Here is a 7500-nt window from a genome sequence, read left to right as displayed (position 1 = left end):
GGCGGGGTGGAGGAGCAGCAGGCAGCCTCCAGCTGGTGATGGCGGGGTGGAGGAGCTGCAGCCAGCGTCCAGCAGCTGATGGTGGGGTGGAGGAGCTGCAGCCAGCGTCCAGCAGCTGATGGTGGGGTGGAGGAGCTGCAGCCAGCGTCCAGCAGCTGATGGTTGGGTGGAGGAGCAGCAGCCAGCCTCCAGCAGCTGATGGCGGGGTGGAGGAGCTGCAGCCAGCCTCCAGCAGCCAGCCTCCAGCTAGTGATGGCGGGGTGGAGAAGCAGGCAGCCTCCATCAGCTGATGGCGGGGTGGAGGAGCAGAAGCCAGCCTCCAGCTGGTGATGGCGGGGTGCAGGAGCTGCAGGCAGCCTCCAGCAGCTGATGGCGGGGTGCAGGAGCTGCAGCCAGCGTCCAGCAGCTGATGGTGGGGTGGAGGAGCTGCAGCCAGCCTCCAGCAGCCAGCCTCCAGCTAGTGATGGCGGGGTGGAGAAGCAGGCAGCCTCCATCAGCTGATGGCGGGGTGTAGGAGCAGAAGCCAGCCTCCAGCTGGTGATGGCGGGGTGCAGGAGCTGCAGGCAGCCTCCAGCAGCTGATGGCGGGGTGCAGGAGCTGCAGGCAGCCTCCAGCAGCTGATGGCGGGGTGGAGGAGCTGCAGCCAGCGTCCAGCAGCTGATGGTGGGGTGGAGGAGCTGCAGCCAGCGTCCAGCAGCTGATGGTTGGGTGGAGGAGCAGCAGCCAGCCTCCAGCAGCTGATGGCGGGGTGCAGGAGCAGCAGCCAGCCTCCAGCAGCTGATGGCGGGGTGGAGGAGCTGCAGCCAGCCTCCAGCAGCCAGCCTCCAGCTAGTGATGGCGGGGTGGAGAAGCAGGCAGCCTCCATCAGCTGATGGCGGGGTGGAGGAGCAGAAGCCAGCCTCCAGCAGCTGATGGCGGGGTGCAGGAGCTGCAGCCAGCGTCCAGCAGCTGATGGTGGGGTGGAGGAGCTGCAGCCAGCCTCCAGCAGCCAGCCTCCAGCAGCTGATGGCGGGGTGCAGGAGCAGCAGCCAGCCTCCAGCAGCTGATGGCGGGGTGGAGGAGCAGCAGCCAGCCTCCAGCAGCCAGCCTCCAGCTGCTGATGGCGGGGTGGAGGAACAGAAGCCTCCAGCAGCTGATGGCAGGGTGCAGGAGCAGCAGCCAGCCTCCAGCTGGTGATGGCGGGGTGGAGGAGCTGAAACCTGGGTCGGACCTGGTCTGCAGCAGGGCCCATTACCACTCAGAAGCTGATGGCAGTGTGTGTTTAGGTCCCTGCGGGGTGGATGAGCTGAAACCTGGGTCAGACTTGGTGTGCAGCAGGGCTCAGCACCCTCCAGAAGCCGATGACAGTGTGTCTTTAACTCCCTGCCTGGTGGGAGAGCTGAAAGCTGGGTCGGACCTGGTCTTTAGCAGAGCTCAGCAGCCTCCAGAAGCTGATGGCAGTGTGTGTTTCATCCCCTGCGGGGTGGGAGAGCTGAAACGTGGGTCGGACCTGGTCTGCAGCAGGGCCCATCACCATCCAGAAGCTGACGGCGGTGTGTGTTTAAGTCCCTGCGGGGTGGGAGAGCCATAACCTGGGTCGGACCTGGTCTGCAGCAGAGCTCAGCAGCCTCCAGAACCTGATGGCAGTGTGTCTTTAATCCACTGCGGGGTGCAGGAGCTGAAACCTGGGTCGGACCTGGTCTGCAGCAGGGCTCAGCAGCCAGCAGAAGGTGATGGCAGTGTGTGTTTAGTTCCCTGCGGGGTGCAGGAGCTGAAACCTGGGTCGGACCTGGTCTGCAGCAGAGCTCAGCAGCCAGCAGAAGCTGATGGCAGTGTGTGTTTAATTCCCTGCCTGGTGGGAGAGCTGTAACCCGGGTCGGACTTGGTCTGCAGCAGGGCCCATCACCATCCAGAAGCTGATGGCAGTGTGTCTTTAATTCCCTGCGGGGTGGAGGAGCAGAAACCTGGGTCGGACCTGGTCTATAGCAGAGCTCAGCAGCCTCCAGCAGCTGATGGCAGTGTGTGTTTAAGTCCCTGCCTGGTGTGAGAGCTGAAACCTGGGTCGGACCTGGTCTATAGCAGAGCTCAGCAGCCTCCAGCAGCTGATGGCTGCGTGTGTTTAAGTCCCTGCGGGGTGCAGGAGCTGAAACCTGGGTCGGACCTGGTCTATGGCAGAGCTCAGCAGCCTCCAGAAGCTGATGGCAGCGTGCCTCTAAGTCCCTGCCTGGTGGGAGAGCTGAAACCTGGGTCGGACCTGGTCTATAGCAGAGCTCAGCAGCCTCCAGCAGCTGATGGCTGCGTGTGTTTAAGTCCCTGCGGGGTGCAGGAGCTGAAACCTGGGTCGGACCTGGTCTATGGCAGAGCTCAGCAGCCTCCAGAAGCTGATGGCAGCGTGCCTCTAAGTCCCTGCCTGGTGGGAGAGCTGAAACCTGGGTCGGACATGGTCTGCAGCAGGGCTCGGCAGCCTCCAGAAGCTGATGGCAGTGTGTGTTTAAGTCCCTGCCTGGTAGGAGAGCTGAAACCTGGGTCGGACCTGGTCTATAGAAGAGCTCAGCAGCCTCCAGCAGCTGATTGCAGTGTGTGTTTAAGTCCCTGCCTGGTGGGAGAGCTGATATCCGGGTCGGACCTGGTCCACAGCAGGGCCCATCACCCTCCAGAAGCTGGTGGCAGTGTGTGTTTAAGTCCCTGCGGGGTGCAGGAGCTGAAAGCTGGGTCGGACCTGGTCTGCAGCAGAGCTCAGCAGCCTCCAGTTGCTGATGGCAGTGTGTGTTTAAGTCCCTGCCTGGTGGGAGAGCTGAAACCTGGGTCGGACCTGGTCTATAGCAGAGCTCAGCAGCCTCCAGCTGCTGATGGCGTGGTGGAGGAGCAGCAGCAGCAGCAGCCAGCCTCCAGCAGCCAGCCAGCCCCCAGCAGCTGATGGCGGGGTGGAGGAGCGGAAGCCAGCCTCCAGCAGCTTATGGCGGGGTGGAGGAGCTGAAACCTGGGTCGGACCTGGTCTATAGTAGAGCTCCGCAGCCTCCAGACGCTGATGGCGGTGTGTCTTTAAGACCCTGCCTGGTGGGAGAGCTGAAACCTGGGTCGGACCTGGTCTGTAACAGAGCTCAGCAGCCTCCAGAAGCTGATGGCAGTGTGTGTTTAGTTCCCTGCGGGGTGGAGGAGCAGAAACCTGGGTCGCACCTGGTCTATAGAAGAGCTCAGCAGCCTCCAGAAGCTGATATCAGTGTGTGTTTAAGTCCCTGCGGGGTGGGAGAGCTGAGACCTGGGTCGGACCTGGTCTGCAGCAGGGCTCAGCAGCCTCCAGAAGCTGACGGCAGTGTGTGTTTAAGTCCCTGCCTGGTGTGAGAGCTGAAACCTGGGTCGGACCTGGTCTATAGCAGAGCTCAGCAGCCTCCAGCAGCTGATGGCTGCGTGTGTTTAAGTCCCTGCGGGGTGCAGGAGCTGAAACCTGGGTCGGACCTGGTCTATGGCAGAGCTCAGCAGCCTCCAGCAGCTGATGGCAGTGTGTGTTTAAGTCCCTGCCTGGTGGGAGAGCTGAAACCTGGGTCGGACCTGGTCTATAGCAGAGCTCAGCAGCCTCCAGCAGCTGATGGCAGTGTGTGTTTGATCCCCTGCGGGGTGGGAGAGCTGAAACTTGGGTCGGACCTGGTCTGCATCAGGGCTCAGCAGCCTCCAGAATCCGATGGCAGTGTGGGTTTAAGTCCATGCGGGGTGCAGGAGCAGAAACCTGGGTCGGACCTGGTCTATAGCAGGCCTCAGCAGCATCGAGAAGCTGATGGCAGTGTGTCTTTAATTCCCTGCGGGGTGGGAGAGCTGTAACCTGGGTCGGACCTGGCCTGCAGCGGAGCTCAGCAGCCTCCAGAAGCTGATGGCAGTGTGTCTTTAATTCCCTGCGGGGTTGAGGAGCAGAAACCTGGGTCGGACCTGGTCTGCAGCAGGGCCCATCACCATCCAGAAGCTGATGGCTGTGTGTGTTTAAGTCCCAGGGGGGTGGGAGAGCCATAACCTGGGTCGGACCTGGTCTGCAGCAGGGCTCAGCAGCCTCCAGTTGCAGATGGCAGTGTGTGTTTAGTTCCCTGCGGGGTGCAGGAGCTGAAACCTGGGTCGGACCTGGTCTATAGCAGAGCTCAGCAGCCTCCAGAAGCTGATGGCAGTGTGTCTTCAATTCCCTGCGGGGTGCAGGAGCTGATACCTGGGTCGGACCTGGTCTGCAGCAGGGCCCATCACCATCCAGACGCTGATGGCAGTGTGTGTTTAAGTCCTAGTGGGCTGCAGGAGCTGAAACCTGGGTCGGACCTGCTCTATAGTAGAGCTCAGCAGCCTCCAGAAGCTGATGGCAGTGTGTCTTTAAGTCCCTGCGGGGTGGGATAGCTGAAACCTGGGTCGGACCTGGTCTGCAGCAGGGCCCATCACCCTCCAGAAGCTGTTGGCAGTGTGTCTTCCATTCCTAGTGGGGCAGGGGAGCAAAGACCTGGGCAGAGGAGCGCCTGTCTGCATCCGATCCGGCCCCTCAGCAGCCCGCCGTGAGCCTTAGAGAACCCCCCCCCCCCCCCCCCCCCAGCGGGCTCCAGGAACCGGGCCCTGCGTCGGACCCAGCTCAGGCAGGCCCTCCCTCGGGCCCTGCAGCAGGTGGCCCCGTCTATGCAGTCGAAAACCCCGCGAAAATCGGTGTAGAAACGCCCGAGAGGCGTGGTGCGGTTCCCCCGGCCGGTACCGGGTCCGGACCGGTCCGGAAGTCCACCCAGAACACTGCCTGGGGCTTCTGGGCGGCTCCCCAGGCGCAGGCAGTCGAAAACCGCGTGAAAATCGGTTCAGAATTGACAAAACGGCGACCTCGTCGCTCCAAAAACTAAGTCCAAACTAAGCCTTTCGCTTATCGCTTAACGCTTAAGGCGGTCGGCCTTATGGCCAGTAAATGAAAAGTGCCTGCGCCCCTGGAGGTTTTGGAAGGTGCGAGCGATGACCATGCTCGGGTTAGTAGGTGAGGCCATCGGAAAACCAGCGTGAGTTGGCGGGTTTGGGTGGCAATCTATTCCAGGCAGAGTCGACTATCTCTGGGCATCAATTTTGGGATTTTTCCGGCTCTGGTTCTGGGAGAAACGCAGGGGCAAAGTGCACGAGCCGCGGCCGATTTTGGTGGCCTGTCCCTGGGCACAAAGTCTGAGGAGTGTGGGCCTGGTTCTCCGAAAAATACCAGTCTGCTGGAGCTCACTCCCATGGCTCCAGGGGGCACGGCACACCCCCCGGTAGCCGACCAAAGTGATCTACTCGGGCCAGACTCGGACCCACGACCCGGGGTGAGAACCACAACTACTGGTCATCCTTTTGACCTCCAGGGGGCGCGGCAGAGCCTCCCCAGTCCGACGCAAGTGCCCCACTTGGGCCATACTCAGACCCACGGCCCGGGGCGAGAACCACAACTACTGGTCATCCTTTAGACCTCCAGGGGGCCCGGCACAGCCTCCCTAGACCGACACAAGTGCTCCACTTTGGCTGTACTCTGACCCAAGTCCCGGTGCGAGAACCACAACTACTGGTCATCCTTTAGACCTCCAGGGGGCCCGGCACAGCCTCCCTAGGCCGACACAAGTGCTCCACTTGGGCTATACTCTGACCCAAGTCCCGGGGCGAGAACCACAACTACTGGTCATCCTTTTGACCTCATGGTCATCCTTTAGACCTCCGGGGGGCACGGCACAGCCTCCCTAGTCCGACACAAGTGCTCCACTTGGGCTATACTCTGACCCAAGTCCCGGGGCGAGAACCACAACTACTGGTCATCCTTTAGACCTCCAGGGGGCACGGCACACCCCCCGGTAGCCGACCAAAGTGCTCTACTCGGGCCAGACTCGGACCCACGACCCGGGGTGAGAACCACAACTACTGGTCATCCTTTAGACCTCCAGGGGGCACGGCACAGCCTCCCTAGTCTGACACAAGTGCTCCACTTGGGCTATACTCGGACCCACGACCCGGGGTGAGAACCACAACTACTGGTCATCCTTTAGACCTCCAGGGGGCACGGCACAGCCTCCCTAGTCCGACACAAGTGCTCCACTTGGGCTATACTCGGACCCAAGTCCCGGGGCGAGAACCACAACTACTGGTCATCCTTTAGACCTCCAGGGGGCACGGCACACCCCCCGGTAGCCGACCAAAGTGCTCTACTCGGGCCAGACTCGGACCCACGACCCGGGGTGAGAACCACAACTACTGGTCATCCTTTAGACCTCCAGGGGGCACGGCACAGCCTCCCTAGTCCGACACAAGTGCTCCACTTGGGCTATACTCGGACCCACGACCCGGGGTGAGAACCACAACTACTGGTCATCCTTTAGACCTCCAGGGGGCACGGCACAGCCTCCCTAGTCCGACACAAGTGCTCCACTTGGGCTATACTCGGACCCAAGTCCCGGGGCGAGAACCACAACTACTGGTCATCCTTTAGACCTCCAGGGGGCCCGGCACAGCCTCCCTAGTCCGACACAAGTGCTCCACTTGGGCTATACTCTGACCCAAGTCCCGGGGCGAGAACCACAACTAATGGTCATCCTTTAGACCTCCAGTGGGGCCCGGCACAGCCTCCCTAGGCCGACACAAGTGCTCCACTTGGGCTATACTCTGACCCAAGTCCCGGGGCGAGAACCACAACTAATGGTCATCCTTTAGACCTCCAGGGGGCCCGGCACAGCCTCCCTAGACCGACACAAGTGCTCCACTTGGGCTAAACTCTGACCCAAGTCCCGGGGCGAGAACCACAACTACTGGTCATCCTTTAGACCTCCAGGGGGCACGGCACAGCCTCCCTAGTCCGACACAAGTGCTCCACTTGGGCTATACTCTGACCCAAGTCCCGGGGCGAGAACCACAACTACTGGTCATCCTTTAGACCTCCAGGGGGCACGGCACAGCCTCCCTAGTCCGACACAAGTGCTCCACTTGGGCTATACTCGGACCCACGACCCGGGGCGAGAACCACAACTACTGGTCATCCTTTAGACCTCCAGGGGGCACGGCACAGCCTCCCTAGTCCGACACAAGTGCTCCACTTGGGCTATACTCTGACCCAAGTCCCGGGGCGAGAACCACAACTACTGGTCATCCTTTAGACCTCCAGGGGGCACGGCACAGCCTCCCTAGTCCGACACAAGTGCTCCACTTGGGCTATTCTCTGACCCAAGTCCCGGGGCGAGAACCACAACTACTGGTCATCCTTTAGACCTCCAGGGGGCACGGCACACCCCCCGGTAGCCGACCAAAGTGCTCTACTCGGGCCAGACTCGGACCCACGACCCGGGGTGAGAACCACAACTACTGGTCATCCTTTAGACCTCCAGGGGGCACGGCACAGCCTCCCTAGTCTGACACAAGTGCTCCACTTGGGCTATACTCGGACCCACGACCCGGGGTGAGAACCACAACTACTGGTCATCCTTTAGACCTCCAGGGGGCACGGCACAGCCTCCCTAGTCCGACACAAGTGCTCCACTTGGGCTATACTCGGACCCAAGTCCCGGGGCGAGA

This window comes from Nothobranchius furzeri, unplaced genomic scaffold (assembly GCF_043380555.1).
Source record: "Nothobranchius furzeri strain GRZ-AD unplaced genomic scaffold, NfurGRZ-RIMD1 Scf040, whole genome shotgun sequence".
NCBI classification, from domain to species: domain Eukaryota; kingdom Metazoa; phylum Chordata; class Actinopteri; order Cyprinodontiformes; family Nothobranchiidae; genus Nothobranchius; species Nothobranchius furzeri.
This window is presented reverse-complemented; position numbering follows the sequence as displayed.